This window comes from Hipposideros armiger, unplaced genomic scaffold (genome assembly GCF_001890085.2).
Source record: "Hipposideros armiger isolate ML-2016 unplaced genomic scaffold, ASM189008v1 scaffold_14, whole genome shotgun sequence".
Classification (NCBI taxonomy): Eukaryota; Metazoa; Chordata; class Mammalia; order Chiroptera; family Hipposideridae; genus Hipposideros; species Hipposideros armiger.
This window is the reverse complement of record NW_017731364.1, coordinates 2,570,968-2,586,054: the sequence shown is the minus strand read 5'-3', so window position 1 is coordinate 2,586,054 and position 15,087 is coordinate 2,570,968.

Genomic DNA, 15,087 nt, shown 5'->3' with positions numbered 1-15,087 from the left:
CCTTTGATTTGGAATGAAGGAAAACAAGTCCACACTGAGGTCAGGGTGCTTCTCTCTGAGCCTGTCATCCTTCGCCCATTTGAGTTTTGGAGGAAGTTTAATGTAGAAGCAAGAGCTTGGGCTTTGGCATCAGAAAGACCTAAGTCCAAATCCTGGCTCAGCCATTTACCAGCTGGGGAACTTATGATAAGAAGCTGAACCTTTCTGAGTCCAAGTATCCACAGAAATGAAGGTGGGATGATAATCATAACTTCCTTGTAGGGTTATTGTGATGCTCTGGCTACAGGGCCAGGAGCACGGCAGATACCTGATGAATGGTCCCTATGATAATTAATACCCTGTCCTCAGAACTATGCTGGAAACACTGTCAGTTTGGGGACATCTAGAGGAATGTGTGTGAATTGAATTGGAGCTCAGTGCCCCTGTGGCTGTGACCAACTCCAGATTCTCTTTTAAGAAGATCATAAATATGTATCCCTGGGTTTGTGGGTTGGAGAGAGCTGCAAGAAAGACAAAAGTGGGGAAAGAGAGCTTTGGGGCAGTAAGTGATGGTGGGATTGGTTTGATGAGAGCTTTTTGGGTTTTAGTCGAGGACCAGGGTGAAAGCAAGGAGGCCACAGGCCAGAGTTGATGGTAACAAGGCTGGGGACACAGTATGATGGTCTGAGCAATGGGGTGTGTGGTCATTTACAGGAAGCAAAAGAAAGACTTGAGGAGGAGCAATTTGGGACTAAGGACAGAGTATCATTTTGGATCGGCTGTTTGGGAGAATTGTCGTACATCCCAATGGGCTCATTGAGCAGACAGCTGAGCTCACCACTGCCATCTCCTCCAGTGACCCCTCCTAGCCATCTAAGCAGCCTCAACTCTGATCTGTCTCTGTCCCTTGGAGGCACCACCTCAGGGCCTTTGCACTGGCTGTTTCCTCTGTCTACATGATCTCTTCCAGCTCTTATACAGCTGCTTCCTCTCAGAGTTGGTTATGGACAGCCCTTGTCAATCTATCAGAGTTTGCATGTGAAATTTCACTGACTTGTCATCCCTATAGTGGACAAAGTTCCCTTGCTTGCTACCTGTGTGACCTTGTGTGACTCTTTTAAAGCTCCTTGGGCCTCAGTGTCCTCCTCTGATGTCATCCAAGATGTAGGGAAGTCTTCCCACCTCTCCTTTATGGGCCGGGTCTCCAGTCTATCACCTTGCAGACATGCCAGATCCTTCCAGACAGGGAGCTCAGTTCCTGTGTTTCTCTGGAGTCACAACCACTCCTGTACTTTTCAATCTCTCTGCTCCCTCCGTTTTTTCACCAGCCCCAGAAGGCAAAGCTAGAAGGGACCTTTGACACTTAGTCCAACAAAACCCTGATTTTTAAGTGAGGAAACTGAGCTCAGAGAAGAAAAGTCAATGGAGCCAGAAATCCAACAAAGGCTAGTTGTCCACACCCAGCGTGCTGGCAGCCGCCATCCGTCTCCCCTGGATTCCCGCCGGGGCCTGGGCACTTGCGTCAGCACCTCCTTTCCATGATGGGTAGTGAGGGGCTGCAGCTTCCTTCTTCTTGGGCACATTCCCAAGCCCCAGGAGGTGGGCGGCCTGGCTTCCCTCCTGGCCCTGGGCAGTTGTCGGAAGAAAGATGCCCTGTGGATTCCTGGCTCCTTCCCCAACTTCCGAGCCACCTATTCAAAGGAGGTGAGAAAGGTGCAGGGCCTCTTCCTCCACAGTTGCTTTTAGAAATTGCCTCTGGTTGTTTGGGCTAGGATGAGGCTCTTAGCTGTTCCAAAGACAATTAACACCCTGTTGGCCTCTTCTCCCCTTCATCTTCTTTCGATCTTACCTGGATCATCCCCTCTACTGTCTTGAAGTTATTCTGCAGTCAGTTCTGGCTTCCCTTGAGGATGGGTGGAGGAGAAAATGGATGAGTATTGACTAAACACCTCTGTGATCTTAAGTGGAGGTGCTTTAAACATCTCCCAGAAAGGGGGACGCTTCGCTTGCCTTTGAGCCTGCCTGTGCAGAGCTCTTGTTTGCAAACTGTCTTTTTTGGTGGAGAAGCCGTGCTTCCTTTTCTAGGGGCTATTTGGGGAAACACTAATGTTTGCAGGAACAGAGAGAGTCAGCTCCCGACTCAGGAGGACAGCAAGGACCCAGAGGGATCGAAAGAGCTAATTAAAGACCAATGCCCATAGACATTTGGGGAAGGATAAAAAATGGAAAAGACTGGGGCATTCATGTTTAATTAGGAAGGAAGGAATATCAAAGATTAAGAGAAATTTTAAAGAGACAGGCTTTAACTTAATACTTAACATTTCAGTCCATTTATTGAACACTTACTGTGTGCTGAGGGGCACAGGCATAGCTGGGCAGCAACCAATTCTGCCAAGGAGAACTCCAGAACAGGGGTCATGGAAGGTTTTCTAAGGAGGCAGACTCTGAGCTGAGACCAGGCTGAGGCCTGGAGATCAAGAGGAGTTGGCCAGGAGAGATGACACAGGGAAAGGGCTGAGCGGCAGGGGTTCTTGGCCCTAGACACGCATTGGAATCACCTGAGGAGTTTTAAAAAACGAAGGATACCCACCCCCTAGAGATCCTGGTCTGGGACAGGGCCTGGGCACTGATGGGTTTTAAAAGCTCCTCAGATGGGTCTAAAGTTGCGGGGAGGCAAGAAGAACCACTGGATCATAAAGTCTGTGTTGGGTTGGAAGGACTATTCAGGAGTCACTGGTTAAGGTCAGCAGTGGCACCATTGCAGAGGCCTACACCAGCCTGAGTTAATGAGTTTGGAGTTCAGCCCAAGGGGGATTGGAAGCCTCATTGGGTTTTAAGGTTTCAAGCAGAGGACTAAATCAGTCACATTTGCTTTTTAAAACAATGCCTTTTAGTCTAGAATCCCTTCCTCCCTTTCCCCCCTCACCGGATGTGGAAGGACCTCTAGGGAGCCCCACTGAGGACCATCAGGATCAGTGGGACATGTTCTCCTTTCCTCTGCAGAGCTGGAGGCCTTTGCCAGGCCCTGCTGCGGGCCTCTGGGCAGTGAGAGTCCTTTGGACGTGCCTAGGTAGGTAAGGCTTGCCTGAATGCCAGGCCCCTTCTCCCCACTTGTCCCCGCTCCCAGCATCTGCCCAGGTACTGGCTCTGGCCAATTTCATCCTGGGCTCCTTTCCCAGCACAGCCAGAAATGGCACCTGATCTGTCCCAGCGTTTTAGCAGGCACAGTATAAGAGAAGCATTTTCTTCTCCCTGATTTCTGAAGTTGCCACTCTGGGGTCAGACCTAACTGCCTTTTCCTCCTCAGAACGCATTTTGTCAGGCCTGTGTGGGTCCCTACTGCTTCTCACAGATTCCTGCTCCCAGGTGTAAGGAGGTACCACAGCGAAAGAAAGAAGGGCTGCTGAGTCCGTCAGACCTCGTGTGGAATCCTCTCATTAGCTTTGTAACCTTGAGCAAGTCATTTCATCTGATTCTCCTTTCCCTCATTTGTAAAAATAACCATGCCAACCTTAAGGGACAGTTGTGAGGATTAAATGAGAGAAATACATAAAAGTCTTAATGGAGTACACAGCACACAGTAGGTCTGCAATAAATGGTATTGCCATTTACTGTTATTAGTTAATGTTAATTATTATTACTAGTGCTGGGTGCTCTGCTAAATTACAGAATTTCTTTGGGCTGTAGTGTCCTCTTTTGCAGAATAAGGAGAAGATGTGACACCCAGCTTGCTGAGTTGCTGTGAATACAGCATGCAGGCTGTTTGAGAGACTTTGTATTAGATTTGAAGGCTACACATGGGCCAAGAATATGTTGAATACCTAACAGGCCCTTCAGACCTTCCAACTCTGGCTCAGTTATGGACATTGGTACCATTACTGGCTGGTAGATTGACAGGGGCCTTTCCAAAATGTATCAGGATAAAGCCCAGGAACTGTCATAAGATCACCATAGTCTGGCACACAGTGCTTGGAGCAAAGCCCAAGGTTTGCATCCCTTTCGAACGCTCTAAGACAAATCCTCCCAGAGACAAACCTTCATCAGTGGTCATGACCATAGATAGGGTAGAAGTCAGCTCTGGTTTGTGCATTTTCTCCTTCCTTCTTTCTTTCATTCATTGAACAAGAATTAAATGAGGTGAAGGGCCTAGTTAATGGAATTTGACCAGAGGACACAGGAATGGCCAAATCTGCCCTCCAGTCATTTCCCATGAAGTTCTCAAGGCTGTGAGGATAAAAATAAATGAGACACCAAAGTGCCACTTGATTATTAGCTGGGGGAGTGCATGGTTTCCCCATGGCAGGCCTCTCTGTCAGCAGGTGGAGCACCTCCTTCTAACTTACAGCCCAGACCGGTGCTTCCCAGGAGCTACTAGCCCAAATGAGGGGCCCCTCCAAGTGCCCTGATACTCGTGGGGAAAGAGAAGTATCAGGAGAAGAGAAGATGCCCCAGGAGAGCCCAGGTTGTCTTATCGACCCAGTGGCACAGGCGAAGGATGCAGAAGGGTTACAGGAATGTGAGTGAGTTGTGATATACCGTGACCCTGTCCCTATCTGTGCCTTGGAAACTGGCTGAGTAACTCAGCATTGGAAGTGGGGTGTGGGGGACGACAAGGAAAAGGGCCAGGAAGGGAGGGGCTCTCCACCTCCCACAGGGATACAACAATGACCAAGTCAGGCATGGTCCCTGCCTTCAGGGAGCTTCTGGTCTAGTAAGGAAAAGCATTACTGATGAGATTAAATTATTACAATTTAATTTTTATTAAAATCCTATGCAGAAGAAACGTGTGATGTTATAAAGCAGGTTCTGGAGGCCAGGCAAGGCTATGCTCAGGAAATGCCATGGTTGCTGAAATGTTAAGACTGACTTACCTGGGTAAGGCAAGGTGGGGAGAAGGGGCAGAGCAGGAAGAAGAGGAAAGAATCGCATTACTGCACAGTAATTAATGAGACATCCTCCCCGCTATTTTCTCACAAAATTGCAGAACCCCAGAAAGTGTCCTGAACTGCCCCGAACTGCTGTGATCCCCAGGCTCGCTTCTCTGGACTTTGTCAGGACACGGTGCACTTGGGGGGGGGGGACACCAGCTATGCCCAGGGCTCTTTCCCCTGCCTGAGATTCCATCTATCGACTGGCTCCTGGCTATCTCCATTTGGGCATCCTTCAGGCACCCCAAATCCATGATGTCCAAAATTACGGCCATCTCCCTTCTACCCCGAACCCCAGCACTCCCTCCTTCCCAGTTCTGTATCTCAGTGAAGGATAGTTCCATCCACCAGGTGCCCACACCAGAAACCTGAGTGTCTGTGTTGACTCCTCTCCTTCCTTCATACACCCTATTGGTTATCACTCATTACAGATTTTAGCTACTTAACATTTCTTTTCATGCTCTCTAGTGATTCATGTCCTTCTATTCACCTTAGCTACTACCTTGGTATATGTTAGTCCTTCTTATCCTGCCTGTTTGATTGCAATTACCTTCTAACTTGCTCCTGAACACTATGTTATTCTGTTAAATTACCATTTGTGATTGAGTGAAGTGCTCCCACCAGTCACCCAACCCTGGTATAGAGATGAAGAGTGTGGTCTCTGCATCAAGCAGGATGGGTTTAAGTCCTGTTAGGCACCATCAGTGTGACCTTGAGCAAGCCATATAACCTCTCTAAGCCTCAGTTTCCTCACCTGGAAAATGGAGATGAAACAGTGCCTGGGTAGGACATGGCTGCCGTTTTAGTCACCCTCAATATACTTCCCTCCTTTTCATCCTTCTCTTGGGTGACCCACTTGTCCTCAGCTCCACATGCCGGGTTACCAATCTTAGAGCCTGATCTCGATCACAGGGGTAGGCATTAGCCCAGGTCAGGCCGGCCAGAGCCTTCTCCTGGAGGCTGGACTCTCTTGAGAAGGCACAGGGACTGAAGGTAGCTGGTGGTGAGCCAGAGCAGCAGCGCCCTTGAGAGAGGGTCCACACACAGCCATGGCAAGTCCCAGTCCTGTCCCAGTCCACCCCAAATCTGGCTGTTCATCTTTTCTGACCCTAAATCCTAAAATCTACACAATAGCCCTGTTGCCAGGATGAAATGGGGTCATACCCATCAAGGCCAGTTCCAAGACTATTGGCTGTTGGTATGATGGCCTCCCACCCAAGTCATCCTGGAACCAAAGCCTGCTGGGAGATGAGGCTCAGTGGGGGTCATTCAGTGGACAGTGGGCATCCAATAGATGGCGAACCACGTGAGGACAGAGAATGTGTCCGGTTTGCTGACTGGTGACCTCCCCCCACCTCTCAGAACTGCAAGGTGTCTGACATTTAGTAAGTGGTTTTTAGAGATGCCAGTCGTCCCTTTTACAGGAGCAGCCCTGGTCTCCAGTTCTGAATCTGTCTTCCTGGGAATTCCTCAAGCTTCAATGCTACTGCTCTGGATGTCTGTTATTTTTGTCTCTTGAGGATCACCTCAATCCCTGACTCCAATCATATGATTCTAGTGGACTCTCCAGTGAGTGGACCCCAGTGGTGATTGAGGGCCTAGGGGGAGACCACGCAGCTGCCTTCAGTTCCCAGAGCTGAAATGCTGTGACTTAGGGCTTGCTGGTGACCATCCGCCCCCAAAATGGAGACAAGTCTGTCTGCATAACAAAAAATGGGACAGAGAAGAAATGCAGAAGTTAAAAAGAGTCTTGACAATATCATCTGGGCCTTTCTATCCAGTCTGCTCCTGGGACTAACCCTCTCTAGGCGAAGGATGGATTCTTTTCTTCATTTATTATAACAAACTTTTATTGAGCTCCTAGTGCATGAAATAAGGAAGATACTGTCACCGTCCTTGAGAGAGTAATTGTGCTGTGACGGGCATGTGTATGTGCATGTATACACACACACAATGAATAATAGAGGAAGCACAAAAGCGGAGTGTCACTATCATCTGGGCCAGGGTGGGCGGCAGCTCAACAAAGACTTTGTGGAGGTGGTTACCCCCAGAGGAGTCTTGAAATGCCACTGGTAGGAGTGATCCTCAATGGATCTATACTTTAAAGTACAAGGCTAGGCTGCTGAGGCTGCTCAGCTGGAAATCCTTTGTGACTTACTTCTAAGGATAAGCCTTTATTGCGCGAGCCCGCTGCTGAGCCGGAGGCCTTCACTTGGGAAGTGGCCCAATGCTGGAAGGGAACCACTGGGCTGCCTCCCACCACAGATCTCCCATTGTGTCCTGTCATTTCCTCCGGAAGTTTTCATGTTGGAAGGCTGCCCTGACCTACCTCTTCAGGTTGATCAAATGGCCCAATTATCTATCTAGGATCCCAGATTGTCTTGAACTGAATAGATGGGAGTGGGGAGGGGGGCTGTCTAGAAAAGAAAGTGCCAGAGGGAGTCCAGCCATCCACAAGCTGTTAACTGGAGCCGGCTGCCCACAAAGGATCCCTTTGTTATTCTAGGAGGTGTCACAAGAGCTTGGCCACAACTCACGAAGTACATCCAGGAACTGTTTTCATGAAAGGGCTGGCAGGGAGCACTGTCTGGTGGCCTGGAACGGATTCTGATCTTGAGGAGACTGGGAGGGGGAACCCCCACCAGGCTTCCCGGCACCACCTTTCCCTGGAGCTGTCCCATGGGCAATGACCAAGAAGCACGGTCAGGACTCCACAGTAAGAATGCGAGACCTTCTCAGGGAAAGGGCTTCTGGGTTGTGGTCAGCTCCCTCCCGAAAGGTTCTGAGGGCTTCGACTTCCATCTTCAATCTTGTTTTGGCAGCAACAATTGCAGATCTTCCTCTCTGGTTTCCTCTTCGGCTTTCAATCATATCCACATAGACCACCGCAGAATATGCAGAAATCTGAATACTCTGGATAGGAAATTGGCTTAAAGTGCTACTTTTATATTTTGTATGACTGTATAATTTATCTTTCAAACCTGAACACTTTGAAGAGTCAAAGGAGGTGCTAGTAGTAATTTCGCTGGGATAACTGACATGAGCTGGGACCACCTCAGGCAAACCCAGAAGTTTGGGCTCCTTATTTATTCCCTCGAACAAAAGGTCAAGACAAGAGGATGATGCCTTGAAACAGATTGCTGGTGGAGATAGCCAACAAGCCAGTCCAAATTCCTAGTGTGCTTCATTGTCTCCATGTTTCATTGCAGGATGTTCTGAATTCATAACGGCACAGCTTGCCTTAGCGACCTCCATCCAGACTTTGCTGAGGACTTCATAGCCAAGAAAATAGTCTAAATGCATTCCCTGTGTGACTATTCTTCCATTGTTGTTGTTGGGTTTTCTTTCTTACCACAAAAGGATATTAAACACAGAATAAGAAGGTAGGCTTATACATGTGACATCTGGCAATACCTAGTGTAGGCAAGGACATAAAGCAACAGAAACTCTGGCACCCTGTTGGCATGAGGGGACACTGTACAATGAATTTGAAGAGCACGATGCCCTCAGCCCAGTAATTCCACTCCTGCGTGTACATCCTTGTGAGACTCTCAGGTGTGTGCAAAAGGATACCTGAACAAAAATGTTTGTAGCAGTATTGTCTATAGTATCGATAGTAAAAAAACTGGTAGTAGCCTAAAGGTCCATCAACAGAGTTATGGATTTAAAAAATGATGGTAACGGGCCGGCCGAGTGACGCAATGGTTAAGAACTGGCTTGGGACGCCAGAGGGCCCCGGTTCGGATCCCACATATGAGGGCCAGTGATGCCCTCCACAGCTAAGATGCTGAACAACAGCTCAGTCTGGAGCTGGGCTGCTGTGAGTCGCCGACGACGGCGTGGGCTGCAGCCCCTGCTGCAGTGGGTTGCCATGGGCTACCGTATGTAGCCAGCAGCCAGCATGAGCGGCCAGCAGCCGCAGTGAGTGGCCGTCCAGAAGCCGGCGACTGATCTGCCTCGCCCAGGAAGAGGGCAATGATGGTGCCAACTTGGGCCAGTGAAGCAACGTCCTCCACAACTAAACTGAAGAACAAAATGACAGCAACTTATCTGTTCCCCTTCCCCCAACTCCCCAGCGCTGTTCCCATCCCCCCAATTTCCCAATAAAAATCTTAAAAAAAAATGATGGTAACAACAAACCAACCAATTTAGAAAAATGGGCAGCGGATTTAAATAGGCTTTTTTCCAAAGAAGCTATACATATGGCCAACAGGTACATGAAAAGGGGCTCAACATCACTAATTATTGGGGAAATGCAAACCGAAACCACAATGAGATATCACCTCACACCTGTTAGAATGGCTATGATAAAAAAGACAACAGATAGTGAGTGTTGGTGAGGATGTGGAGAGGAAACCCTTGTGCACTGTTGGTGGGAATGTAGATGGGTGCAGTCACTATGGAAAACAGTATGGAGGTTCCTCAAAAGGTTAAAAATAGAATTACCTTATGACCCAGCAATTCCACTTCTGGGTATTTATCCAAAGGAATTAAATCGCTATCTCAAAATCATATCTGCACCTCTGTATTCATGTCTGTCAACAGATGAATGGATAAAGAAAATGTAGTATATATATCATTGTGAGTATATATATCTCACAATGATATATATATATATATATTCCATAAAAGAAGGAAATCATTCTAATTGCAGCAACATGGATGGACATTGAGGGCATTATGCTAAGTGAAATAAGTCAGACAGAAAAAGACAAATACTGTATGATCTCACTTACATGCAGAATCTAAAAAAAAGACTGAACTCATAGATACAGAGAACAAATGGGTGGTTGCCAAAAGCAGCAGGTGGGAAGGTGGGTGAAATGGATGAAGGGAATTAAAAGGTACAAACTTCCAGTTATAAGATAAATGAATTCTGAGGATGCAATGTTCACTATAATGACTATAGCTAACAATACTGTATTGTATATTTGAAGTTGCCGAAAGTAGATCATGAGAAAAAAATGTAACTATGTGTGGTACTGGATATTAAGTAAACTTATTGTGGTGATCGTTTCACAAGATAGACATATATCAAAGCACTATGTTTTATACCTAAAACCAATACAATGTTATATGTCAATTATATTTCAATAAAAAATAAGAAGTGATGATAATACATAAATTAGATATATATATATCAACATGGATAAGTGTCAAAAATAATTTTGAGAGAAAAAAGAAATCTGCAAGAGGATTTCTTTACTCTGATGATGTCTACAAAATAGAATACTATGCACTGTTTATGAATCCTTGCATATACGGTAAGGTATATAAACATGCATGACAATAATAAACACCAAATTCAGGACAGTGGTTGGAGGGGAGAGAGGTATGGGGAGTCAGGAGGGAAATACAGAGGCTTCAACTGTACCTGTAATATTTTATTTGTTAAGCTGGATGGTGAGTAAGCAAGACGCCGTAGGCTTTGGACTGAGATAGGGCTACTTTCCAATTCCAGTCCATTACCTAACTTCAAGTGCCTTAGACACACTACCTAACCTCTCAGTGTACCCATTTCCTTCTCTGTAATGGGGGTATTCATACTCTCCCATAAGGTGCCTGTGAAAATCCTTTCATAACGTTTTGTAAGGATTTGCTGTGTTCCTTATGTAAAGGCACCATCTGGGCTCCTTGGTCAATAATCCTGGCAGCAGGTGTCCCAGAAATGGGTACCCACGGCTGTACCCGTGGCCTGGGGTGCAGGTGGGCCTGTGTGATTATGCCCATTCATAAAGACACCCTGGCTCTGCCCTGGTGTTCTCTGGCCAGGTACACTGCTCAACAAATCTCTCCTCATCTCCCTCCCTCCTTCCTGCTCATTCACAGGACTAGAGAGGTAGATGCCACAGTCACACTCTCAGATGACAGAAGTGGGTTTCAATTCCAGATGTCTCAGAGACAACGCTCTTTCCAAATAAGTGGGGAGTCCACAACCTTAGCCACCTTAAAACCACCTGAGGATCTTTCAAAACCACCAAAATTTGGGCTTGGGCCTGGAAATCTCCGGACACCGTGACCACATGGTTCCCTGGGTGGTGCTGACACCCAGCAAGGGTTGGGGGTCTCACACACTCCAGTTCCTGTGCACTCTGCCCATCACATGTACCCCTAGTCCAAGCATCCTTGTAGCGCTGGAACTGCTAGCCAGTCCAGCTCCCCCTCAACCATGCACTTACTGACAGTAGAGCCTGCACCCGTCATCTTTTTATCCCCAACATGCAACACACTCACAAGCAACACATTCACATGCTTTTAGGAGTGGAAGAACTGATACGGAAGAGGAAGCTTCAGGGAGGCAGACGGACTTGGCCTGCCCAACACTTGAAGTATCGACGGAGAGGACTGCCCACCAGGTACTAAGCTTCTCCCTGGAAGAAGTGCTCCAGAAGAAGCACAGGGTGACACTTTCTAAAGAGCTACTGCCTTTGTTCAGATTCTGTCTGTGTATCTCGCCACTGCCAATAAAGTGGGAATTTCCTCCTTGCGTTTCTGTTTCTGCAGATGCAGAATTCTGGAATAGGAAGGCAGCGGGAGATCACCTCCTCCAGTCTCCACCCAACCTCTCAGCAGCAGCTCAGTCTCCATGGCAGGACCTTACCCCGCATTGAGCAGACAGCCTGGATAGCTTCGATTATTAGAAAAGTCTCTCTTCCTTCGGAGGGAAATTTCATGCTCTGCAACTCCTATCAGTTGGTCCTGGTTCCACCCTCTGGAGTGGCATCATTCCTTCATTCCACACACAGGGTCTTATAGGACACAGGAAGGAGTTCGGATTTTATTTCAAGTGAAATGGGGGGGGGGGAGTGGCGGCAAATAAAGCATTCTTAAACAGGGGTGAAGCACTGTGATCTGATTTATTATTTTAAAAGAACATTCTACTACGGTGTGGATTCTGGATTGTAGGAGAGTAACAGTAGAACACAGAAGGTGGACTGGGAGGCTAGTGAGAGCATTCAAATGGAGGATGATGGTGGCTTAAGCAACGGGTAGTAAGGATGGATTTGAGATGTGTTTTGAACCCAGAACTTGCTGGATCCAAGACTTGCTGATGGATTAGATGTGGGTATGTAAGCATTTGCCTGGTATGAGAATTTTGACCTTTGTGTGTGATCTTGTTTTAGGTACCCTTGTTTTCATTAACAGAATCGAACCATCTGTTGAGTCATTTCTGTCTGAGAAGAAAAGAGAGGGATCTGGTCTCCCGACCTCAATCCTCTCCCCAGACTGACCCCAGCTTCACCCCCACGCAGCTTCGGCTCCTACTGACCTGCGCTCTCTGCAAGGCAGAGGAATAAGCAACAGCAACAGAGGCCAAACCTGGCTGGATTCCCAGGACAGACTTGAACTTGTAGGCGCAAGGACTGGCGTAACCTCAAACCTTGAGAAGTTCAGAGAAAATCCACTAGAGGGCAATGCAGCACTGCCCAGAAAAACGCAAGGTGTTTTTCCATTCAATCAACAAAGTACTATTGTATTGAGCACCTGTTTAGCCAAAGCCCTGGATAAGATGCCCAGATACAAAGATCAGGGCACAGGTGCTGCCCACAGTCGAATTTGGGGGAGCAGGAGAGAGCTCAGAGCCCATGGAGGTAGGTGAGGAGATAGCACCCAGGAAGGATCAGTCTGTGGCTTTTTCTGGCTTCTGGGGACTTAACTATAGGACACACACATACATACAACACGTAAACGACACATATATACAAACAGTACACATACACATGTGCACCCACCACAAAAACCGCGTACATACACCCTGCGGTCTTGGGCTTTAAGCACCTGTGGGGAGGTGGCTGTGGGCAGACGCTGGGCTTGCAGAGGAGGTAGGCTAGGGACTCCCAGGAGAATGCAGAACAGAGTAGCAGTGAGTTCACAACTTGAGAGAACAACCCCCAGAGCCTCCAGACAATCCACACATCATTAGAGTCACTGTAAAAGAGCCTATTAAAATGCACACATGTTAACCACATGTAACCCAAGGGTTACATGAACTCATCGACACCCACTAACACATTAGTGCAGATTTACTGAGTGCTGGGGCTGGGGCGGGGAATCTTTTGTCAGAGGGTCACAGGGGACGAGAATGACAGCCAGCCTTTCAGAAGTGCTGACTATGTGCAGACACTGTGCCAGGGGCTTGTGTGCTTTCTCTCTCTTGATAATCACAGCACCACTGGGCCGTGGGCTCCAGCATTATCCTGTTTTCAGAGGGGACACCAAGGCTGAGACAGTAGGTGGCTTGCCCAGGATCACATAGCTATTTAGGCAGAGAAGCTGGGATGTACCTTGTGTACAAAAAAGGGGCCACGTACTAAACCTGACAAGTTCAGGGGAGGCCTGCATGGTGGGCCTTACAAACTCAAAGACGGAAAGTAATCCACATAGGATGGTTTGAACATAAAAATTCCTAACTAAAAGCAGGTCATGGCGGATAGTCAAATTCTAGGCCTGTAGCTTCCTTGACAAAGCTCAATCTTTACCTTACATGAGCTTGTCTATTGTGTTTTTGTGTCTAAGAGAACATACCTTTGAAATGTCAGAGTAATCCCCTTTTCCAGACCCCTCAGGGCACACCCACTGCACCAAAGCTGGAGACCATAGAACCCCTCATTGTTATTTTGTTTCCCTCATATCATTTCTATGAGTGCTGTAAATGTTAATTATTAACTATCCTGTATCCACCAATATAAAAGAAGTGCATGTCTCTCCCTTTTACTTTTTATCCCAGAGATCCCCCACTTTGCTTTCTCCCACCCCCTTAATCTACAACCAATGGATTTCATGTAACCTTCCTTACATCTCCTCCTTTGATTCTAACCTATAAAATAAGCTGCAAAACTACCTTTCTCCGGAGCATTTTCTTAATCCACTGAGATTTTGCTTCCTGGCAATAATCGTCAGTTTGGCTCAAATAAACTCATAAAAATTTTCTACAGATTTGGACATTTCTTATGTTGACACCCTAAAGGAACTCATAGTTAGTTGAGAGATATGTACATAAGAGGATCCAACAAGATAACCCCGCAAAGAGTAACTTCATTTCTTTCTCTGTTTCTGTCCCTTCTTTCTAAGAACGTAACACATTTACTTTGTAGAGCTGCACCTGTGAAGGAAGGGGATGCTCCCACTCAGGCTGCCCCATTCCAATGTCTCCAAGTGGCCCTTTGGTACCTGAGATGCAAACAGCTCTGCCCCCTGAGCCATGTAACCCAGCTGACATCATGGTGCTGACGATTTCAATGATGAGAAAAATTGCCTTGTGGGGTTGGTGGCAAGCCCCTGTGGAAGATTCACAATGAGACCCCTGAGGTTCTCCATCAAGGTCATGTCATCTGCAGCAGAGAACTATGCATCAACCAACAAAAACAAATTTCCATGGAGCACCAAGTGACCGTGCAGCCAGAACTGCCCACTGTGAGCTGGGTCTTGTTAGACCTACCAAGTTGTAAGGTCTGGCAGGCCCAGCATCAGTCCACTGCAAGAGAGTCAAGTTACTGCGGCACTTGGGTCAGCTAGTTCTACACTGTGCTTGGGTGTCTTCACGTCATTTATGCTTCGTGTGTGTGAATATGGTGTGCGTGAGCAAGCCCACACATGTATGTCTTTCCTTTCTAAGGAGACTGTGAGCTCCCTGAGGAAGGCAGCCTGCATGACACCTCTTGTGGGTCTCCCAGTGCCCCAGCCAGTGCCAACCCACAATCTAATGTCCCAGTGGCCTTGGCTGGGCTGCACAAGCTTTGGCTCAGGCGGCTGGAACCAAGGCCCCTTTCCACACAGCCCCCACCCTACTGTACAACCACTCTGCAACTGTTTTTCCCTGGAGTCTCCTCCCCTACCCCAGAGGAAGCTGCCACAATCTAGGTGGGGACACCAGAGGCCACCGGGCCTGGAATGTCGGAGGTTATCCTCAAGCCAAGATCTCACCCAGTGCCTGGCTATCCTCAGATCCACACAGTGCCCATAGGAGCACCAGAAAGAACCCATCGCTCCTTGTCCCTGAAGCCTGCTTCCCCATCAACCCCCTCAGAGCAAGAGCTCAGCCTCTTGTGGTACCTGAGACTGAAGGACAGTCATCAGAGGAGTAGACATCCCCTGAGACACACCGCATTCTACAAGACAAAAGGGAGTCGTGGGACAAGGGTTGGCATCTGAGAAGGAATTTCTCACTTAAACAGATGGA